Source organism: Borostomias antarcticus (assembly GCF_949987555.1).
Source record: "Borostomias antarcticus genome assembly, chromosome: 30".
Taxonomy (NCBI): domain Eukaryota; kingdom Metazoa; phylum Chordata; class Actinopteri; order Stomiiformes; family Stomiidae; genus Borostomias; species Borostomias antarcticus.
The window spans coordinates 5,633,695-5,657,743 of NC_140263.1; the positions used below are offsets into that span (position 1 = coordinate 5,633,695).

Here is a 24,049-nt window from a genome sequence, read left to right on the forward strand (position 1 = left end):
AGTATTTCAAGGTCCTGGAGTGGGCTAGCCAGTCTCCAGATCTCAACCCCGTAGAAAATCTTTGGAGGGAGTTGAAAGTCTGTTGCCAATGGGCCAACATACCAGTAACAGTGTGTGGAAACCTTGTGAAGACTTACAGAAAACGTTTGACCTCTGTCATTGCCAACAAAGGGTATATAACAAGTATTGAGATGAACTTTTGTTATTGACCAAATACTTATTTTCCACCATAATTTGCAAATAAATTCTTTAAAAATCAGACAATGTGATTTTCAGGATTTTTTTTTCTCATTTTGTCTCTCATAGTTGAGGTATACCTATGATGAAAATTACAGGCCTTTCATCTTTTTAAGTGGGAGAACTTGCACAATTGGTGGCTGACTAAATACTTTTTTGTATTTACACAGGGGAGGCCCCACTGTGTGTGTGTGTATGTGTGTATATGTATATATATATATATATATATATATATATATATATAGAGAGAGAGAGAGAGAGAGATAGATCCATTCACCTTAAACCCCCCCAAGTGTGTTGGTTCTGTCCTCATGCAACCAGATGCTAGTTTAGCTTTGAGAACAAACTCACAAGGACCAGGAAAATACCTTATTGAGGTGTATGTAGATGTGTGTGTGTGTGTGTGTGTGTGTAGATGTGTGTGTGTGTGTGTGTGTAGATGTGTGTGTGTAGATGTGTGTGTGTAGATTTGTGTGTAGATTTGTGTGTGTAGATGTGTGTGTGTGTGTGTAGATGTGTGTGTGTGTGTAGGTGTGTGTGTGTATGCCCGTAGTCTGTCTCCTATTCAGAGCTGGCTGTGCTGTGGAATCTCATTTGACCTCCAGGGTCTTTAATTGATAAACCTAACAAGACAGGTCAATCTGAATCTGCTCCAGGATTCCTGTCTCCCACTGTTTTATCATCCTCCACATCCCCATCCTCTCTCTCTCTCTCTCTCCCTCTCTCTCTCTCTCAATTATTTTTCTCTCTTTCTGTCTGTCTCTCTCTCTCCTCAATTCTTTTTCTCTCTCCATTCATCCATCCTTCTCTGTGCTCCGGATCTTGCATAGCGTCTGAACCACAAACACCATGAAGGTGACCTGCTTCAGTCAGAGAGAGGTTCCTCTCCAGACCACCAGAGGAGCTCTTCTGAATCATGATGAGTCTACAGTCTAGAGCAGGCATTCCCACACTGTGAGGCGGGCCTCCCCTGGGGGCCCCCAAAGAAATTCAGGGGAGGCGCGGAGGGATGGTTAAAAAAAAAAGAAATAAGGAAAAACATGTTTTATTTTAGAATTTTCTATGGTTTTTATGAATGAAACGTGATTTTAAAGGTCTGTTTTTATGGACAAATTTGTGGGGTTGGGGGGGCGCGGGTGTGTCACTGTTTTTAGAGGGGAGGCCCACATTGATGGAGTTTGGGAACCCATGGTCTCGAGTACAGACATGACACACTGAACCAAACCACACATGGGCAGAACAAGCAAACTGTTGTCCTTAAAAACACTCAATAGAACAGAAACGTTTATTAGCCATGTGTAACTAGTTCAGGTACATTGGGATTCTTGTAATTCTTGCTTGTTCTTACAGCATCTTATCAGAGCGAAGCAGCTCCTCATTCCAGTCCCAGGTACTCAACTAGACATTTAAAGTCACACTGAAATGAAAAAAGCATTCTGTCCCATTTTGGTTCACATAATTGGTCATAATGTTCACCTATTCAACGATGTATGCCAAAAAAATTACAAAATTATACTTTTGTTGTAATCTTATAATTTCTTACTTCCTGGAAAACGGTAGGTCACGTGCAATGACGACAACAGGTACCTTAGATTTTAGGCCAATAATCTCACGACATCCACCCGTCAATCAACGCTATCCTTCTATCGAATCTGTCTAAAGTTCTTAAAACCCGTCCACTTGTCAATGTTCCAATCAAATTCCTCTAAACATAATGTCCCACCCTCATAGCTTGTTTGCGTCGGAAATACATCAAACTACGGAAGTAAGATGATCTTAAACGTCTGTTTCACTGCGACTTTAAAGGTTCCCAAACTGGCAATTTACTATCCGTCGTCTAGCAGTCTATCAGTATCATCCTCATCTACTTGTCCCATCTGATCATAGATGACTTTGTCTGTGTCAATTATGTAGGCAGTGCAATTAAATAACGTTCAAGTATACAGCTGTGCATTGATATATGATGTTTACTGATGGTGTTGAAGTATCAATGGCCCAAGAGGAAAGTAGTTTGCCGGAGCTGAATTATAGATCAGATTCAACATTTATTTAGTCAAACAGCATCGGGATCTGGGTCAGTCACAGAGGAACGCTTTGGCAGTCAGCGTTCCCTGATCAGACAACATGGTGTTCAGTCTGACCCACCTTTATAGGCGTGGTCTGTTCCTATAGTCTCATTGGGCTAGAGTTCTCTCCAACTATGACCTTATACACCAGTGGGCAGTGAGCTTCTTATGACTGAACACATCTCCTCCAGACCCCTTGACCATGACCAACTGAGGTTAAAGGTTAAAGTCCCACTGATTGTCACACACCTGAGTGTGTGAAATTTGCTCTCCGCATTTGACCCATCATCCCCTGGGGGAGCGGTGAGCAGCAGCGGTGCAGCGCTCGGGAATCATTTGGTGATCTAACCCCCCAATTCCAACCCTTGATGCTGAGTGCCAAGCAGGGAGGCAATTGTCCCATTTTTATAGTCTTTGGTATGACTCGGCCGGGGATCGAACCCACAACCTCCCAGTCTCTGGGCGGACACTCTACCACTAGGCCACAGAGCCGGTGCTCCACAGAGGTGTGTATAAGTGTGTACGGGATGTATCTTTTGCTGAGAATATCCAGGGCACTTGAGACAGAAAACCCTCTCCTTCTGCATAGTGATGAGATGTTCAGGTGTTATCAGGTGTTGGGTCAGTGAGCAGCAGTGCGGTAGCTCACGCCTGGGAGACAGGTGTTCAGGTGTTATCAAGTGTTCAGAGCCAGACGGGCGTCTCTGTCTGGGGCCACTCTGACCAGACCGCCGCTCTGTTGCCCATGGCAACGCTGTCAGTCTCCTAGCAAGGTCTCAGCGCTAATCTAGGACACAGTCGATCAATCCTGGAGTCAATACCTCACACACACACACACACACACACACACAGTCAATAGCTTTCACTCACTCTCAAACACACACACACACAGTCAATACCTTTCACTCACTCTCTCACACACACACACACACACACACAGTCAATACCTTTCACTCACTCTCAAACACACACACAGTCAATACCTTTCACTCACTCAAACACACACAGTCAATACCATTCACTCACTCTCAAACACACACAGTCAATAGCTTTCACTCACTCTCAAACACACACAGTCAATAGCTTTCACTCACTCTCAAACACACACACAGTCAATACCTTTCACTCACTCTCAAACACACACAGTTAATACCTTTCACTTACTCTCAAACACACACACACACACACACACACACACGGCCTCCTGAAAGCTAATTTATGCTTCTTGAAAAGTGTAGCTCGTCAAAAATAAGTGTCGCTCAACATGTAGCATTCATGCTTCGGGTGACACTTCGCATCGTCTCTATGGAAACAATCAGCCGCGTGTCATTCTGTTGCGCGTTTGTTGTCATTCTGAGAGAAGCGTCTTTCTGAGGGAAAGAGTTTAATTTGAGGTAAAGAGGTTGTTCACAGAGCGGTTTTCATTGTGGTTTGTTTTCATTCTGATCGGGAAAGATTCCCTTCCACGAATTTTGCAGTACTTGGGCATCTGTGAAGGGGCAGGGATGAATTGTATAGATGAGGATATCTCCTCACAAGCTGGGAGAGCCGTTCCTCTACTCCTTCCATGACAGCCTAACGTCAAATGGCAGACAAAACTAAAACAAGGTTGTGGAACAAGCATATCCATGGCAACACACAAGCCTTCTATCTAGCTATCCAATCACACTTGAGCGACAATATGTCGGAGTCAGCGACATTAGAAAAAAACGTTGGTGCGCGACAGCCCTCTGCGACACTTTTTTTCCACAAAAAGTGTCGCCCATGACGATGACGTCTGTCTGTAGTGCTGGTCTCTCCTGTCTCAGTAATGGTGTGAATGTATTGCTGGTCTCTCCTGTCTGGTGTGACTGTAGCGCTGGTCTCCAACAGCCCCTCAGGAAGCAACTGTAACCGCGTGTTGTTCTACAAGATGAACGATGGCCGAGGAGAAAGCGCAGGTCACATCCAATCAATGGGGAGGTTGAAGTAGCTGCTTTGGACTGTGGATGTGGGGACACTCGGTGGCATTTTTGAACAACTCTCCCTCATTTAACTCTCAAGTCACATCTCTGCCACCGACCTGGAGGAGGAACTACAAATCCCTTGAGCACCCAGAAAGCACCCACCAGGGTCAGGGGTCAAACTGAGAGAGCCCTGGCGTCTGGATTGCGCACATCGGGGAGCGCAGATCTTAAACCTGGGAGTACCAGAGTGTGAGGGGGTCACACACAGGGCGAGACCAGGAAGAGCTTCCTTCCCCAAGCCCTCCTCGTACGCACGGAGACACAACATGTATTCACAGGCGGTCTGTACTCTCCGAACACCATTTCTAGTTTTGGGTATGTTTTTTAGGCGGAATTTAATGAAAACAAACTCCTTGTTTACCAGGAAGGAGGAGAAGTGTGTGGAGTGTTTGTTTTTCCCCTAGTGAGAGTTTCTTCTCTGTCTAATCCCTCAGATTCTGTAATCCTAATCTCCTAAAAACACTCAACTTGACCATGATACCGTAGGGAGAGACCGGGAGAGGAAGGAGCTAAAAATGCTTCTTCTCTCTCCTTCTCTCTCCTTCTCTCTCCTTCTCTCTCCTTCTCTCTCCTTCTCTCTTCTTCTCTCTCCTTCTCTTCTTCTCTCTCTCCTTCTCTCTTCTTCTCTCTCTCCTTCTCTCTTCTTCTCTCTTCTTCTTCTCTCCTCTCTCCTTCTCTCTTCTCTCTCCTTCTCTATCCTTCTCTCTCCTTCTCCCTTCTCTCTTCTTCTCTCTCCTTCTGTGTGTCTGCGCGTATGCATGTGTGTGAGACAGAGAGAGAGATGTGTGTGTGAAAGGGAGAGAGAGAGAGGTGTGTGTGTGTGAAAAAGGGAGAGAGAGAGAGAGATGTGTGTGTGTGTGAAAGAGAGAGAGAGAGAGGAGGAGGAAGGACATAAAAAGCCTCTAAACTGAGCCTAGTCTTTAGTTCTGGTCTCTCTGGTGTGTATTACAATGTCAGGGTGACATGACACATGTTGTCAGATGAGACGGAGGGGATTCAAACTCACAACAAGGGAGGATTCTATCTCTGACCCCCAGGATGTCAGAGGTCACGACCCACGCCTTCCCATCATCCCCCTGTAGCCTGTCAGCTGGCCCCCGCTGCCCGCACCACGGCAACCGCCATGAAAAGCAGGATCTGTCCGTGTGTCCCTCCAGAGCTGACCTCCTCAATCCCACAATGCCCTGCTCTGTGGGGACGCTCACCACCAGCTGCAGTGAGTCCTTCATCTGCCTTATTGACAGGAAGTGAATCCAGTAACCAGACTTAACCCCCCATGACCTCATGTCTCTCATAAGCCCTGCTGGCCGAATTAGTGTTTACAAAGCTATACTCGACCAGAGGGCCAGGCCAGATCAAATGTGTTGATGCACCTACATGATAGAAATAGTAAGTGAGAAACAAGCATGAACTGTAGTAGAATAATTTGATGTAACTATCAAATATGAATCAAAAATAAGAAGGTTTGCTGAGATTCTTACCAACCGTTCAAAGACTGGTTCTTTATTCCAAAATAAAGACGGTTGCAACTGGACTAAGGAAATGTAACACCGACCGAATTATTTGGTTTGAGCTCGCGCGCTGTTATAAACAATGCTTTCTGGATATGACGTTTCTAAGATCTGATTGGCTAACTCATCAACACGTCATCAACAATGGCCGAGAGGTCAAACGCGTGATATTAGAAAGCGCGGTAAATCTTGACTAGGTTTCTGTAGACACGATAGAACAATGTGAGGTCACACTAGGCCAGGCTGAAAGTCTAACAGATGTCTCCCTGTTCTAATGATGAAGCCACGGCAGGGGTGTTTGAAAATGCAAAGGGTAGAGGACAGGGGTGTTTGGAATGCCAAAAGGTTGGAGAACGGTGAGCAGGAGGCTACAACAATAGGTTGAGGAACAAAGTCTGAATCCTGAAAGGCCAGTTGCCTCTAAAAAATTCAGAACACACAGTAAATATAATGCGTGAAGCCAAGTCACGTTTCAGAATCACTAGTAACTACAGCACGAACTGAATCACCATAATTCCTGATAGAAAACGGTCTTCCTGTCAAGGAGATTTTAACAGGAACTGTAAAGCCTTTTTAGAATTCGCAGAAACGTTTATTACCACTCACCAATACAACAACAACAACATTTCTCCCATTCAGTTTTAGGGGCAAGTAGAGGAATACTCAACACACACCTGGGCTCTGACAGCACAAGAGAGGGAGAGGGGAGAGGAGGGAGAGGAGGAGATGGAGGAGAGAGGAGGAGAGAGAGCATGGAGAGGAGAGAGGAGGAGAGAGGAGGAGAGAGGAGGAGAGGAGGAGAGAGGAGGAGAGGAGGAGAGGAGGAGAGAGGAGAGAGGAGAGAGGAGAGAGGAGGAGAGGAGGAGAGAGGAGGAGAGAGGAGGAGATAGAGGAGAGAGGAGGAGATGGAGGAGAGAGGAGGAGATGGAGGAGATGGAGGAGATGGAGGAGATGGAGGAGATAGAGGAGGAGATGGAGGAGAGAGGAGGAGATGGAGGAGAGAGGAGGAGATGGAGGAGATAGAGGAGAGAGGAGGAGATGGAGGAGAGAGGAGGAGATGGAGGAGAGAGGAGGAGATGGAGGAGATAGAGGAGAGAGGAGGAGATAGAGGAGAGAGGATGGAGAGGAGAGAGGAGGAGATAGAGGATGGAAACTCGCCGCGCGGCCGGAAAAAATTGCGCTCGGTGTGAACACAGCATTAGAGAGATGATAACCTAGCACCAGATTTGTGATGGATTAAAGAGTTGATTATAGAGTTGATTATAGAGGTGATTATAGAGTTGATTATAGAGTTGATTAGAGAGTTGATTAGAGAGTTGGTTATAGAGTTGATTATAGAGTTGATTATAGAGTTGATTATAGAGTTGATTATAGAGTTGATTAGAGAGTTGGTTATACTGTAGAGGTGATTATAGAGTTGATTATAGAGTTGGCAAAATAATTAATTAATCCTGCTATCACAGACACTTCTCTCCTTCTCTCAAAACTGTATGAGTTGTGTGTGTGTGTGTGTGTGTGTGTGTGTGTCTCTAAAGGTCTCTCTCTGATATGCTGTGCCTTCTTGAAGTAAATCAAAAGTTCATATTAGAGATCATTTTCCCAGGACGGCGTCTAAGAAGGGATTAGTTTGGCTTCGACGCCGTTCGCCCCCAAAAGAGGAGATCAGCAAATACAAGCTCAAATGCTCCCGAAGTTCACGGAACTGCTGACTCATGAAGCATATGAACCCAAACGCCTTGTCAAGTTTGACCTGGATGACCTTGGCAGGAAGCTGGGTCTGTTGTGGTTCTGGCGGCGTAGGGGGTGGAGCTGTGAGCTTTGAGCTGTGTTCAGCGCAGTGTGTTGAGTTTATAGTGAGATATAGTGCTCTGTGTGCAGTATGTTGACGGCATACGTTAACCCTTGGGTCACATGTGCACAACGGAGCGTGAGCGAGGTGCTGACATAAACAGAACACACACAGTCTTGGAGAGCACACACAAACACACACACACACGCACACACACACACACACTCTCACATACACACATACACACACACACACACTTGGAGAGCGGGCGGAGGGGAACGGGGCCGGGGCACTGAGAATGCAGCTTCTAAAAAATCTATTTTCTGCCATGAAACGGTTGTTTTCATCAATCTGTCTTTATGAATCGCTTACATAGATTTGAGCATAACAACTGAACGCTGCTTCTCCATGTTTTGTTTGAACTCTGGGGACAGAAAGCAGTCCTGTGCCAGACGACCTGAGAGGTCTGGATGGTTCATAACGTAGCAGCAGATCAGAAATATATTTTGGCCCTAAACCTTTCAGTGCTTTATAAACCAACAGCAGTATTTTAAAGTCAATTCTTTGACAGACAGGAAGCCAGTGTAAAGACCTTAGAACTGGTGTGATGTGGTACACTTTCTTGGTCTTAGTGAGGACTCGAGCAGCAGCGTTCTGAATCAGCTGCAGCTGTCTGATCGATTTTTTAGAGAGACCTGCAAACACACCGTTACAGTAGTCGAGTCTACTGAAGATAAACACATGGACATGTTTTTCCAGATCCTGCTGAGACATAAATCCTTTAATCCTTGATATATTCTTCAAAGTAAAACCTAATACATGCAAACAAGTTTTGCCTAAAGGCTATTTTATCTTTAACTTCTATTTAACCAGCGCTTGATGCACAAATGCCTTTCATGTCACAGAACTAATATAAATACTGTCATTACAGAGAGATGACCCAAGATTTCACCTCAGAAAAGGGCGCAGATCAATGGATTACATTAGCGCGATGTCCCAGGCTACCTTTTCCAATGGGGAAAACGATCCGCGATTAAACACGCAGAATTAAAGATCGGTTCAAATCTCTTATCACACTAACACGCCCAGAAACGCATCACACCACCATTAAAGAGCATATCAAACAGGTGATTCATGAGTTTGAGCTACAGTAATCAAGGGGATATTTTTCTTACACACCAGACATGTAACGCAAACAGGGATGGATGACTGTTGGCATTGCTTGGATGGTTGGACATTAACACCTTTATTAATACACTTATTGTATTATGTGTGTGACATCATTCTCACCAGGGACCGTGGTTGATGTTAGGCTATTTCAGTCGGCCTATTTCTTGTCAGATGGCGCATGTGTGGACACTGTATTTTTAACCCTGAAAGTACAGTGACAACATTTCAAATATTAATTGGATTTTCCCTATAATACTAGAAAGCGCAGTTTCTCAGCTTTCAGCAAGTGTTGGAGTGAGGAATTTTTTAGATTTGTTAGATATTTTTTTAATATTATTAAATATTTGTTAGAGATTTTTTTAATGTTGCCGGTGACGTGGTCGTATCGAACGGGTTAACCTTAAAGAATAAAAGTTCTTTCAACATTCCATGGAGTGGTCCAGTTGTATGGTTGGATAAGCTAGCTAGCCTAATAAATTGAGGACCTGTATTTTCAGCGTTTGCTGGTAGCGAATGTCACAGAAAGAGGAAATCTATTCAAATATGTGTGATGATTACGCTATTGACGACATAGCCTATTCACACGCATTCACCATTAGGCCTACTGACAAATTCATGATATTCCATCAATGTTTTTCACTCAATGAATGGATTTCCCTGTGAAATGCCGTGATGGTAATAAATAAAACATATGACCGATTAAGCCTACTTTAACATGAACACACATGTTGACATGCTATGTATACACACACAGATATACACACATGCACTATATATCCATCTAGTAATGTACTACAGAGTCACTTTGCCTACAAAGACACAATATATACACTTATGAGTCCATCCAGAAATGAACGAATCCTTCGATATATAAATCTGCATCAACTGTGTTCCTACAGACAGACGCCCAATCACAGGTAAGCACACAGCACAGATAAAAAGCCATTATCTCTGTCTTGCATATTGTGTAAAAGGTTTGTTGGAACAGGAGGCATAATGGATGTGGATAACGGGCCCATTAAGTGCGCTCATCCAGGTGAGACCTGTTCTCCATCAGTATGCGATGCTCGTTGCGCAGAGCACAGAACTACTGACTGGATATGAGTTTTGGAGGGAAAACAACGCACGCTCACCCACTCATCTTTCCTGAGGGCTTAGAATGAGGATTATGGACGACGGTGCGTTCGTATCTATCAGCGGTACTTGGAGAGTTCCTAATGGCGCTCTGGTATCCCTCCTCACTAGGAGTGTGGACAGGTCTCTCTAGCTGGGGGGGTTGAACCAGGTGGGGGAATACAGGAAGAGGGTATCATTCACATGGAGAGGGGTTCATGGGTAGTTTAAGAGTCGTTACTGACAGGATGCTGGGATTTCAAGCGTGTGTGTGTGTGTGTGTGTGTATGAGACAAGTGTGCATGTGTATTGTGTGAACGTGCGCGTGTTTGTGTCTGTGTGTGCACATGTGTTTGTGTGTGTGTGTGTGTGTGTGTGTGTGACACACAGGATTAACATGCAGCTGATTAGTGAGTTTTTAATCTCTAGCTTCGGGACAGCTGATATGAGAAACTGCAGAGAGAGAGAGAGACATACTGTATGGACAGAAAGAAAGACAGAAGGTAGCCAGAGAGAGATAGAGAGAGAGAGAGAGAGAGAAGGTAGCCAGAGAGAGATGGAGAGAGAGAGTGAGACATACACCCAGAGAGAGAGAGAAAAAGAAAGAGATGAATTAATAAAAGAAGAAATCTTGATGATATATGAAAGAGGGATGGAGGGTTGGTGACAGCAGGCTAATGGCTACCAGATGACACTGACCAGTGGCGGTCACCCCTCATAGTCACAGACACAGAGGCTCATTAAACCCATTCAGGAGAGAGAGAGAGAGAGAGAGAGAGAGAGAGAGAGGATCAATATGGCAGCTCCCTCCCACGTTCTCCCAGTGTGGGGCCCAGCAGCCGAGAAGGGCCCATTAATGGAATCGGTCCTCCCCTCAGTGAGGGGTGATCGGATCTCCACTGGAGCAGCTGATTGGAGGGGAGAGGGGGGGGCGGGTGCTTAGGAGGGCAGCTGTTCCTCTGACCGACAGGAGGAGTTTTTCATCAGAAACGAACATCGGTCAAAGTCGACACCGTATCATGTCGGCGACAAAAGGCCATGTCTTGTCGCGCTCCAAACGTCTGCAAACACAGATGTGATTGATCCAGCCACTCGTTCAGTGTAGAGAATGTTCCTCTTCCCTCTCTCACCTCCCCCCCCCCATCCCATAGAAACAGCCCAGATAGATACAGCCTGGATAGAAACAGCCCGGATAGAAACAGCCTGGATAGAAACAGCCTGGATAGAAACAGACCAGATAGAAACAGTCCAGATAGAAACAGCCCAGATAGAAACAGCCCTGATAGAAACAGCCCGGATAGAAACAGCCCAGATAGAAACAGACCAGATAGAAACAGCCCAGATAGAAACAGCTCAGATAGAAACAGCTCAGATAGAAACAGCTCAGATAGAAACAGCCCGGATAGAAACAGCCCGGATAGAAACAGCCCAGATAGAAACAGCCTGGATAGAAACAGCCTGGATAGAAACAGCCCAGATAGAAACAGCCCAGATAGATACAGCCCTGATAGAAACAGCCCAGATAGAAACAGCCCAGATAGAAACAGCCCAGATAGAAACAGCTCAGATAGAAACAGCCCAGATAGAAACAGCCCAGATAGAAACAGCTCAGATAGAAACAGCCCAGATAGAAACAGCCCAGATAGAAACAGCCTGGATAGAAACAGCCCGGATAGAAACAGCCCAGATAGAAACAGCCTAGATAGAAACAGCCTGGATAGAAACAGCCCGGATAGAAACAGCCTGGATAGAAACAGCCCGGATAGAAACAGTCCATATAGAAACAGCCCGGATAGAAACATCCCAGATAGAAACAGCCTGGATAGAAACAACACGGATAGAAACAGACCAGATAGAAACAGCCCTGATAGAAACAGCCCAGCCCAGATAGAAACAGCCCAGATAGAAACAGCCCAGATAGAAACAGCTCAGATAGAAACAGCTCAGATAGAAACAGCCTGGATAGAACTGAGTTCAACCAGGTTAATATGGATGGTGCATCCTGTCTGGTAAGAAAGGTTGATAGACATTTCAACATGTCCTACCTGGTAGGATGTGCTACCCATGAATTAAGCACAATAAAATGGGTCCTAGGACATTTCCTTTCTGACAGGATGTGCTATGAGCACAATATAGGGCATTCTGAAAGACATCCAGGTGGGAAATGTCTATCAGTGTCCTACTACCCATTATATTATGCTTAAACCATGGGTAGCACATCCTTCCAGAGAGGAATCGTCTATCAGAATGACCTACGACCCGTCGTTGTGCATAATTCATGGGTAGCGAATGTAGGAAATGTTGAAATGTCTATCAATATTTCCTGCCTGACACGATGCACCACCCACATCCATTGTATGACCTAAACAACACAATGATCAGACTTTCTCAAAAGTGCTAGTTTTGATCTGAACCATTGTATATGAGCATAAGTAACCTTAAAACAGGGCTAAACGTGCATTTTCCCTTTACTACTCCTTTATGCACAACACGTATTTTAAACTGATATGTCGAATAAACCAAACCAAACCTCACACACACGCAGTCTCACACACACACATACACACACACACATGGACACGCAGTCTCACACACACACACGGACACGCAGTCTCACACACACACACACGGACACACAGTCTCACACACACACACACGGACACGCAGTTTCACACACACACACACACACATGCAGTCTCACACACACACACACACACACACACACACACACGGACACGCAGTCTCACACACGCGTAGTCTCACACACGCACGTAGTCTCACACACACACACACACACACACACACACACACACACACACACGGGCTAATCAGAGGACTGTTACAGGCGCCCCCCATGCAGCCCTATGAGAACCTCTCACTGCACATTATGGGGGTACTTTGAGTTTTAGTGAGGGAGAAAAGAGAGAGGGAGAGAGGGAGAGAGAGGGGAGGGGGGGACTTATTTTAGGAAGAATGCAAATGTCTGTGCTGCTTGAATGAATGAGGTTGCATTTTTGTCCGTGTCAAACTGCATTTACTGTATGTGACTATGTATTTTTATTTATTTATGTATATGCCGTTAACCTAGGCCTGAGCATACTTGCATACTGTATATTTGAGCTGTGTGTGTGTGTGTGTGTGTGTGTGTGTGTGTGAGAGAGAGTATTTTTGTCACTCGGTCTCTGTGTGTAACCCAAAGCCTGCCAGGTAGCAGTAGCACAGCTGTCATGTGTGAGGGTACCGTCACCATGGAGACAGACAGACAGACAGGCTGTGGGGGTACAGGCACCATGGAGACAGACAGACAGGCTGTGAGGGTACGGGCACCATGGAGACAGACAGACAGACAGACAGACGGGCTGTGAGACCCACACATTCCCTTAGTCCCCCAAAGCTATGTCCTAAAGCTACTTCTATCTCCACACGCAAGCACTTAACCTCAGTGGCCATGTTACCGTTGCTCCTTAATGCTTCCCCCGAATAAAGAGACGAGAGAGAAAGGAAACATTCGAGCGTGGTGGACAAAACAACATCACGGTCATTTGAGACGTCTTCTTTCGATGTGTCACCTGGGTTGGGCCCGTGGCACAGAGAGAGGGGTGGGAGGCCGTGGAGCCCAGTGGGTCTTCTTAGCCCCGGAGATTCATTCAAACAGAAACGCACAGTGGACAAGACGCCCCGAGCCGGAAAACAGCACAACAAAGGTCCCGTTGTGAATCACCATCAGAATGAGCTGAGGAGAACGGGCTACTTCAGAGGCGAAGTCTTCAATGCATCGCTGACCGCGAAAGAACGCCGCAAAGTGGAGGTGAAAGTGTTCAGTCGGGGAACGGGGAAGTGAAAATAGTCTTGGTTGGGAGGTTTGTGTGTTGTTTGCGACAGAGCCGTTACTACCTGACACCGCCACAGGGAACCGCTGAAATGGTGTCAAAGTTCAAAGCTCCCATGAATAAAATAGACTCTGAATCAGCCGAAATGTTACTGGAAAACAGTGTGTGTGTGTGTGTGTGTGTGTGTGTGTGTGTGGGAATGAGTCAATGTATTCAGTGCACTGTGAGTTCTCCCCGCTCGGCTAATGCTAAATTAGATTTCATCCATCCCTGCTGGATGGTGGTGGGGGGGGGGGGGGTGTACTGCACCCTAGCAGGCAAGGCATGCTGGGTAACGATCTCACTGGGAACAGGACTGAGTGCTAGAAACACCAATGAGTGCCAATTAGCTGTTACTGTATAAGTCTCCTCTCTCTTATTAGCCTGTGTGGATGAGAGTGTGACTCCAGCAGGGTGTTGAGGGAGTTAGCCTGGCCTAGATTATTCTGCGTTTCCAGTACCCTGGGAAGTAGGAATTTGGAGCTGGGAATAACGATGCGCCCGAATTGACGGCGTTCCAGAAACAACAAGCCGAAAAACCCACTTTAGCCTGATCTTTGTTAGTAATACCAGTTCTAATAGTACTGTGAGCTGATTTAATGAGACAGATACGACAGAAGTGCTCATAAGTAGTATTACTGTGGCTTACACTTATTTCTCTCACTGTCGTGAGGCATCGACTTAGAGTGTTCACTGCTGTCTGTGTGTGTGTTTGTGTGTGTGTGTGTGTGTGTGTGTGTGTGAGTGTGTGGGTATGTGGCTGGATGGGCATGTTGTTCACACTATAGATCGAAAACAAATAACTATGTTCATACTTGGCACACACGTTCCCCTGGACCTGATTTGATTTCAGAGCAGATCTGAATTACGGGGTGGATCGACAAATTATTTTTCTCTTTGGTTCTGAGTGTATAAGCGTTATTAATACCTCCGACCGACCAGCAGAGGCCGACAGCGGCTACCTCCCTCCATTGCATGATTTCACTTTGGAAAGTGTGTTTTTGACTGCAGTACGGTTCTCAGAAGCGTGTAGTACGGTCCTCAGAAGTATGCAGTACGGTTCTCAGAAGCGTGCAGTACGGTCCTCAGAAGTGTGTAGTACGGTTCTCAGAAGTGTGCAGTACGGTCCTCAGAAGTGTGCAGTACGGTCCTCAGAAGCGTGCAGTACGGTTCTCAGAAGTGTGCAGTACGGTCCTCAGAAGTGTGCAGTACAGTCCTCAGAAGTGTGCAGTACAGTCCTCAGAAGTGTGCAGTACAGTCCTCAGAAGTGTGCAGTACAGTCCTCAGAAGTGTGCACTCGACTAAGTCGCGCGGCTCCAGGTTTTAGCCTCTTTATAGAAGGGTTTTATGAAACGCCAGTGGAAATTCACTTCCTGATTCGAGGCAAAAACAAAAGTGGGCGGTCACTGTTGTGCTCAACAAGGCGCGAGTTGGCACCTGTCCCGAGAGCGGCCTCGCCGACGCACAGAGCAGCCTCCATCTTGAAGTTGGGAGTGGTGGTCGGGGTAAGTGAGGTTTTCCGAGGTGGAAATCACAGTTCAGTAGTTCTCCCAGATCACATTTCCCGCCGGGGAACTTGGGAAGTCAGAGTTAGCGAGGCGACTGGAACGCACCATTAGTGTAGCGTAGCCCTCGGGGGCCGCTGTCACGGCGCGGCGTCCCGACTCCTGCAGCCCCTCAGGCTGCCAGCGCACATCCAGGCGGAGCTTAGCATGAATGGGGCATTAATGACAGTCTTGGCACCAGGAAGGGTAGTAGGCTACAGGCTAAAAACAGCTATTCCATATCAGAGGACCGTTCCATTTCCTCGCTAACACACACAGCATACTGGATGTGCTGTACAAGTATGCTCATGTGTTAAATGACCAATACAACACTTAAAAACTGTACATTAGACTTCTATGAGATAGAGATCTGTACTCGAGACTTTGGGTTTGCTCAACAAAATGGTGTATTTTCTGTGAAGAGGTGCACATATTTTGCACCGTCTCTCTGTGTAATTTATTCATAGTTTGACATTTTGGCAGTTGGTGAAACAGAACCACTTAATTCTGAGGTGAATCAGGGTTTCTGTACTGTCTGTACTGTACACAGGCATTGTACTGTTTGGATTTCAGAGACACAATTAAGATGTTTTATTTTTTATTTAGGTTTTTAAGTCGTTTGTCTCTCTCAAAACACCCGGCGCTGATCCACTGCCGAGCAGCAGCTGTAATTATTATTTATAATAGCAAGATTTATTTTTTTAAAGATATTTTTTAGGGCTTTTCAGCTTTAATGTTATAGGACAGTGTAGAGAGACAGGAAATGTGGGAGAGAGAGAGGGGAGGTCATGCGGCACAGGACCCGAGCCGGGAATCGAACCCAGGTCCGCCGCGTGAAGGACTAGCCTTCAAAAAGCACAATGTTTTGTTCCAAGTAAGATCTTCAGTGCACGGGAGCGTTGTGTTGCTGGTATTGTCCTTCCTCTCTGTCACGGAGGAGGCCGGCCTTCTGTAACCCTGCTTTAAAATGGACCTGCTTGGTTCTGGGCCAGCCCCATCACTCCTGCTCACTGGGCCAATCACCACCCACCAGATCAGCGCGCTAAACCCGCTGCGCTAGCCTCATATTAATAATAGCGATAAAAAAAATGATGGAACTGATGATGCGGCACATAACTTAATGAACGGCTAGCCATTAAGGTCATATTGACTGGCGGGATTATTAAACGCCGAGGCGCCCAGTCCCACAGTCATGCCTCTGAACTGGCACATGAGCCCCTGCCAAAAACAGAGGGGAGGGGGTAAAAGAGGAAGGAGAGCGAGGAGCGAAGATAGCAAAGATGGTGAAGCTGTGAGAGAGAAGAGGAGAGACCTTTATATATGTGTATACATAATATTCATAATTATTTATTGGTTGATTCATTATTTATATGAATGTCTTTCTGCTTGGGCAACATATTTTATGATGAAATGTCATAAAGCTTCCTGACTTGACGTTATTTGAGAGAACGAAAGAGAGAGGTGAAAAAAGAAAATATGGGTAAGAGATTGAGGGTACTGTAGTGTTCAGTAAGTAGCAGACTAGTAAAGTGTTTAAGGGGCCCTTGAGCAGCTGAGGGGGTGGAAGCACCAGAACAAACCTCTTCTATTAGGACTAAACTTATGTATTCTCCAAGCGGAGAGAGTGACTCTCAATGCTGTTGTGTTACACACACAGGCAGTAATCCATTTATTGAAAATCCATTTTGTCTGAAGCGCGTACGGTCAAGTCAGGATCAAGGGCGATTCTGGGAACTAATACTGTTGTGGGCCCGCGGGCTGCCAGCTCACCTCACAGGGGCAGGGTCCCTTCACTCCCAATCAGGTGATTTCTCATCAGCGTTGTCAGATACAGTGTAGTGATGGCGCAGGCCGTTCCACAGACGGTGAAATTGACCTTAAGTCAAGTGATATTGACGTTTGACCACCAAAATCTAATCAGTTAATCCATGAGTGCAACTGGATATTCTGGCCGAATGGGAACACATTCTGTCTGGCCGTCCTTGAGATATCGCGTTCACAAGAATGGGACGAACGGACAGATGGACAACTCGGAAACATAATGCCATCCGGCCAGGGCTGCGCCAGGCGGAGACATCAAAACAAAACAAAACTGTTTGATGGTGAGAAAGACATCAGCCCAGAGGAAACTCTCTGTTCGTCTCCCCAAAGACCAGAGAGAGAAAAACATCAATAACTAATTGTTGTGCTAATGAGGTATTCCAGCTGCAACTTGAGATTAAGCAATTAGCCCATGTGTAGTTAAAGAGAGTTCAATTAGCAGATTCTCACACACACCTAAACAACTACAAATGGTTCCATGTACTGATACACCCCGATCCAGTCAGGAGGAAAACAACTTTATAAAAATGTCTTTATAAAACTATCTTTTTCAATGATTAATTCATAATAGGGGTTTCTGAAGCAAGCTGTGAAATCAGCCTGGGCTGAGTTTCCCAGAGGCATCGTAGCGCTATGATGAACACCGTAGCTTACGATGAACGTAGCGCTACGATGCCTCTGGGAAACTCAGCTCTGTCTGTGTCCTTCTGGGTTCACAGGGACCTCAGCAGGGAACAGGGTCTCATCAGGAGAGCATTACACACAGGAGCTGGAGCTGATCTCCACAGAACACATCACACCTCTCTCTCTCTCTCTCTCCGTCTCTCTCTCTCTCCGTCTCTCTCTCTCTCTCTCTCTCTCTCTCTCTCTCTCTCTCTCCCTCTCTCTCTCTCTCTCTCCCTCTCTCTCTCTCCCTCTCTCTCTCTCTCTCTCTCTCTCTCTCTCTCTCTCTCTATCTCTGTCTCTCTCTCCCTCTCTCTCTCTCTCTCTCTCTCCCTCTCTCTTCTCTCTTTCCCTCTCTCTCTCTCTCTCTCCCTCTCTCTCTCTCTCTCTCTCTCTCTCTGTCCCTCTCTCTCTCTCTCTCTCTCTCTCTCTCTCTCTCTCTCTCTCTCTCCCTCTCTCTCTCTCTCTCTCTCTCTCTCTCTCTCTTCTCTCTCTCTCTCTCTCTCTTCTCTCTCTCTCTCTCTCTCTCTCTCTCTCTCGTTAGGAACTGACAAACACTAATGAGGAACAAACGCAGGATCATCCAGCTGGGTGAGACCATGACCTGAGAACCAGCCCACATGAGAGACCTGGAGAACCAGCGACCTGGAGAACCAACACCATATGAGAGACCTGGAGAACCAGCCCCACATGAGAGACCTGGAGAACCAGCGACCTGGAGAACCAACACCACATGAGAGACCTGGAGAACCAGCGACCTGGAGAACCAACACCATATGAGAGACCTGGAGAACCAGCGACCTGGAGAACCAGAGACCTGGAGAACCAGCCCCTACTTGAGACCTGGAGAACCAGCAACCTGGAGAACCAGAGACCTGGAGAACCAGCCCCACATGAGAGACCTGGAGAACCAGCGACCTGGAGAACCAACACCACATGAGAGACCTGGAGAACCAGCGACCTTGAGAACCAGAGACCTGGAGAACCAGCCCCCCACGAGCGACAGAACGGCGTTCTGAATTCATTCTGGCCTGTCTGGTCACAGCACAGCACTGCTCATATCAGCCTCACATACAGACACGCACGCCAATGACATGAAGAAGCAAACATACAGTACTCACACACACACACACACACACACACACACACACACATGCACACGCACACACACACAAAGAGTTTCTCTACATTCTGACCGATTTCTGCAAGCAATTTAAGGGGAGCTCTGTTGTTGCTTTGGGGTTTCCTTGATGGTGCTTCCAGATCGTCTACTGCTAGATTATCCTGCCGGCCCACGGGTTATTTTCAGCTGCGCCAGGCAAACCAGCGCCACACCAGAAACCACAGTAATTACAAGAGCGCCTCGCTCCTTCGGAGGCCGATGGTGAGCATGGCTTTGATCTGGTAGGGGACAGCGAGGGAGGGGGGGGGGGCCTCTACTAAAATAGGACTAGGGAGCCACATGTAGACGCTCTGGGGTTTTTCTGTAGGGGAGTAACTCGGAGGGGAACAGCGTGGTTCCAAACCTCAGTTAAGATCTTAACCAGCGGGAGCCAATGGAGAGCCAGGAGAATGGCGTGCAGCGCTGCTGTGGGGAGCGGCGGTTTCCCGCTCGTGCGCCCACGGTTGGATCCGCTACTCCCTAACGTCGTGTTTCTGGTGTTCCCTCTCGCCTGGCTCATCGCTCTCTTTTTTTCTTTGCAAACGCAGCAGCACGGATAGACGTAGTTGCTCTAGATAGACGTAGTTGCTCTAGATAGACATAGTTGCTCTAGATAGATGTAGTTGCTCCACAGACATATTGGCTCTGTATATCATGGGATATTTTTCAAGTGCAGTGTGTGTGTGTGTGTGTGTGTGTGTGTGTGTGTGTGTAAGCCTAGATACAGTATTGGTGCAGTAGTGAACAGGAGGTCATATCCCGTGATGGAACAAGCTCTCAGTTTAAGATGCACCTTTTGATATACAGTACGAACACGCCTGTCTCCTTGACGATGGACAGGGTCAGGGTGGGGTCAACGCAGCTGCCAGGCAGCAGTTCCAGAAGGATCCTGCTAACGAGGTGTCAGGATCTACAAAACTTCTGTGAACCGGCCTTTGAGTTTGGTCTTTTTAGGGTTTAAAAACCCGTCAGCGAATCTGACAGAACATCCAGGTCCGAGTCCGCACCTTGAGACGCTCAAACAAGAGGGACCTGACAGGCTGGGTACGGGGGAGTGAGGCGGTCTCTCCTCCACGCTCTCTTTCTGAGGGGTCACGGCTATATTTATATCTCACACGCCTCAGTATCACTTTGCATCCCTCTGTTTCTTTGAGGTTCGTATATTCCGGGCCCGCACTGCGGCCCTCGACCCTTTAGCTCCTGAAATAACGCCGCCGGTCCGAGCCGGAGCGCCATGGATGCGAAGTCACCGGCGTCCAAGTGCGTTCAGAAAGTACGGCGGAGGAGCTGGAAGCACTCCTGGAGTTGGGGTGTGATTACGTGAGAAAGCTGAGGCAAGGCAATTATTATCCCCGTCTAATCCAGCTAGATCTCCACCTCCTCGAACACTGGAACAGACTCACGCCAGAGAGACCGCGACGGCTGACGACAACAATTAAGTAAAACATTCTCCCCCGTCTCTGCGCGTCTCCCCCAGCGCCCCGGCCCAGAGAGACAGGTCCATTCAGGGAGGGAGAGACGGGATTGATTTTGCGTTCGCCACTTGACTAAGTGGTGCAGCGGTCTTTTTTTGTGTTTACTCCGAGCTTTAATATATTGGCCTTTCTGCTTGATTGATCCTTTCAGAAGCATGCTAACACATGCCCACTTCCTCCCCCTGTCAATCAACTTCCTCTCGTCCTCCAGGCTCCGCCCCTGCCTCTCTGTCTAATTAATCAGCAGAGACAGGATTGGCTGGTCAAGGTATGCATCTCATCTGGGACGAGACAGGAGGTGAGGAGGAAGGGGAAGGTGGGTCAGTGAGCTGTCTGAATCTGATGTGGGAATCTGAGAGAATGTGATGTGTTGGACTTGAGGCTAGTTTATACTGACGAGTTATAGTGTGTCTCCTTGCTCTTGCCTGGGCGGGGCTTGGCCTCTGGGCGGGGCCGTGCCTCTGGGCGGGGCTTGGCCTCTGGGTGGGGCCGTGCCTCTGGGCGGGGCAGGGCTTCTGGGTGGGGCAGGTGGGCGGGGCCTGGCCTCGGGGCGTGGCAGTGCCCACAGCTATGAGCCATGAGCCAGAGCTTCTCCAGTATGAACCAGGCTTTAGTGCTCACATCAGGAGGACGCTAAACAAGCTGGCTGTGTGAGTCATGTTTTTGGGTAGGGGGGAAGGACATTGGGGGGGGGGGGGGGAGGGGTCAGTGGTGGGGCAGGGGGACACCATCCCCTCGTTGTCTCCTCTGCTCCAGTGGACATGGGACCAGATGCTGCGCCCATTACAGAAATTACAGCCCAAATGTGCCTGTCAAGGTGAGGACAGAGGTGTCACCGCGCTGCCCGTCCCCAGTCACACTGCTCAACCTTCACACACACCATTATCACATGTTATGAACACGCGAGCTGTGGATTTAAAATGTTTCCTTAAAGATATGTTTGCAAAACGTTGACTTTAGTAGCGACACAATTGAACACAGGGAGGTAGGTCTCTGAGAGAAATGACTGAACACAGAGAGGTAGGTCTCTGAGAGAAATGACTGAACACATGGAGGTTGGTCTGGGAAATGACTGAACACTGGGAGGTAGGTCTCTGAGAGAAATGACTGAACACAGGGAGGTAGGTCTCTGAGAGAAATGACTGAACACAGGGAGGTAGGTCTCTGAGAGAAATGCCTGAACACATGGAGGTAGGTCTCTGAGAGAAATGACTGAACACAAGGAGGTAGGTCTCTGAGAGGAATGACTGAACACACGGAGGTAGGTCTCTGAGAGAAATGACTGAACACATGGAGGTCGGTCTCTGAGAGAAATGACTGAACACGGGGAGGTAGGTCTCTGAGAGAAATGACTGAACACATGGAGGTAGGTCTCTGAGAGAAATGACTGAACACTGGGAGGTAGGTCTCTGAGAGAAATGACTGAACACATGGAGGTAGGTCTCTGAGAGAAATGACTGAACACATGGAGGTAGGTCTCTGAGAGAAATGACTGAACACACGGAGGTAGGTCTCTGAGGAGAAATGCCTGAACACACGGAGGTCGGTCTCTGGGATCGGCAGTCTCTCACCAGCGGACCCCCACTGGAGGAACATGACCAGGTGAACACAGAGCCAACGGGGGGATTCGAGGTTTTGTGTCCATTTAAGGCGTCTAAACAACTCCTAGAATGTTGTAATTGCATATCAGGCGGTTCCTGAGTCATGACAACAAGACGACGATAGCTTTGATCCCAGACACTGATATCATCTGGTGAGATGTCAAAAGAGTGGTTCAATCAGCCCCCCCCGGGGGGAGAGCAGCCACGGTCAGCCTCCTGGGGCGAGACCAGCCTCTGTTCTCGTCAGGGAGTCATTCACCCACCTGCCCCTCGTCATTAGCCTCACAACCCTCCCTTAAACCCAGCCGGGGGGCGGGGGGGGACGAATCTCCAACAGGGACGAGTACTCTCCATCCGTCTGTCTCATTATCAACCAAAGCAGGAGCTGCTACACACCTGAGACTAGCCAGCTGAGCACACACACACACACACACACGTACATAAACACAAACACTCACTGTGTATCACTTGCACACCCCCCTAAGAGTTTTATCTTTTGCAATCGGCCGATCGTCCTCTTAGAAAGCGATGTTGTGCGGTTGGTTTTGCCGGCTCTGCAGAACAATCCCCTGTGGGCGTCTTACCTCCTGGCTGTGTCACAGTGATAAGGATCCAGGCGCCGGCCAAGTTTATTAGCAGCTGAGCTAGCTACCTGCCCTGACACATCCCAGTGATGGTGGTCCCACGCCGAGGGCCACACAGCAGCATCCTGCCAATTAGGCTGTCCGGTGTGTTGAGTGGTTCAGCTCCACAGAGACATGGCCAGTTAACAACACAGCGCCTAGTTTAGACACCAGGATGGGTCCAAGGCGGCATGTGGAGGTTGAGACATGGGGGAAGGCTCTGGGTAATTTCCTGACCCCTCAGCAAAGATCATCCACTTCCCTGGCCCAATATTACAATAATTGGCCCAATATTACAATAATAACGCACACAATGGAAGGACCAGCTGCATGTCGTATTGCTAGTTATTTATGAGGTAGAGAGATAGAAGGCAGTCACAGTGATTGGGGAAAAAACATACTCAGCGGCAGGATACACAATATGGTTATCACAATCAGGATGTGGGCTGAATCTCCTGACTTTACAGTGATTCCAGCACATTAATGGTTTCATATGATGTTATTTAAAATCTACAATACAGGTAATCCTTTGATATACAATTATATTAAAATGATTACAAAAAGGCAATGTATAACGAGTAGCCTCGTGGTAGGGCCTACTGTAGCCTACTATCAACATTAAAGATGCATCTCTAACTCCACAACACAACGAGAAGCATCTTAGGAGGCTCAATCTCAAACTTCCAGTCATCGTCGCCTAAACGTCGCCCAGGGAGAACAACCAGCTTCCATGACACAGTGCTACAGAAAACGACACGAAAACCAATTAGGACACAAATTGACAGTTATTATGTTTTCTCTCCCGGTGAGGCCATCTGTTAGATGCCGTGACAGCAAATAATTATGTGCGTAAAAGTTCAAAGCGATTCTTCGTTGCCCGGTGGGGCGAGAAATGCAGTATAGATAGATAATATACAGTGTGTGAGAAAAGTGATTAATAGTCCTACATATCTATATTTCCTATTAAACCGATGTTCTTCAGGATAGTCTAATATGCGTTATTAGCCTACGTGACCACCGATTGTCGCACACAATCAATGCGTTTTAACAGACTTCCAAAAATCACCATTCAGTCAACAGTCCAGACGCTGATCTCACATTTTCTGATACCAATAATAATGGCACAATATATCTGATTTAGATCCTCAAGCATAAAATAGTTTAGACAACATCAGCAGCTGGCGTAGGCTATTCGTTTCGCTTCGCATCGTCAACTATGGGCAAAAAGGAGACCTTTTACACTCATTCAGCTGAGATCATCGTATAAATGCTACTAATGCAGGTGGGCTATACTAGCCACAGCCCTGCCTATCAGGTGATGCTTTCTGGACAGACAGGCTATGATAACCCAAAGGATGGATACAAAGTTAAGTATTGTCTATTTAAATAATGAGTTTAC

At 47.2% G+C, this 24,049-nt stretch overlaps 1 protein-coding gene across 1 annotated transcript in view; it reads right to left on the reverse strand.

The window, feature by feature from the left end:
- mmp17a (matrix metallopeptidase 17a) overlaps positions 1–24,049 on the reverse strand; it is a gene marked incomplete at both ends in the record, with an annotated part of 111,627 nt that overhangs the window by 25,467 nt on the left and 62,111 nt on the right.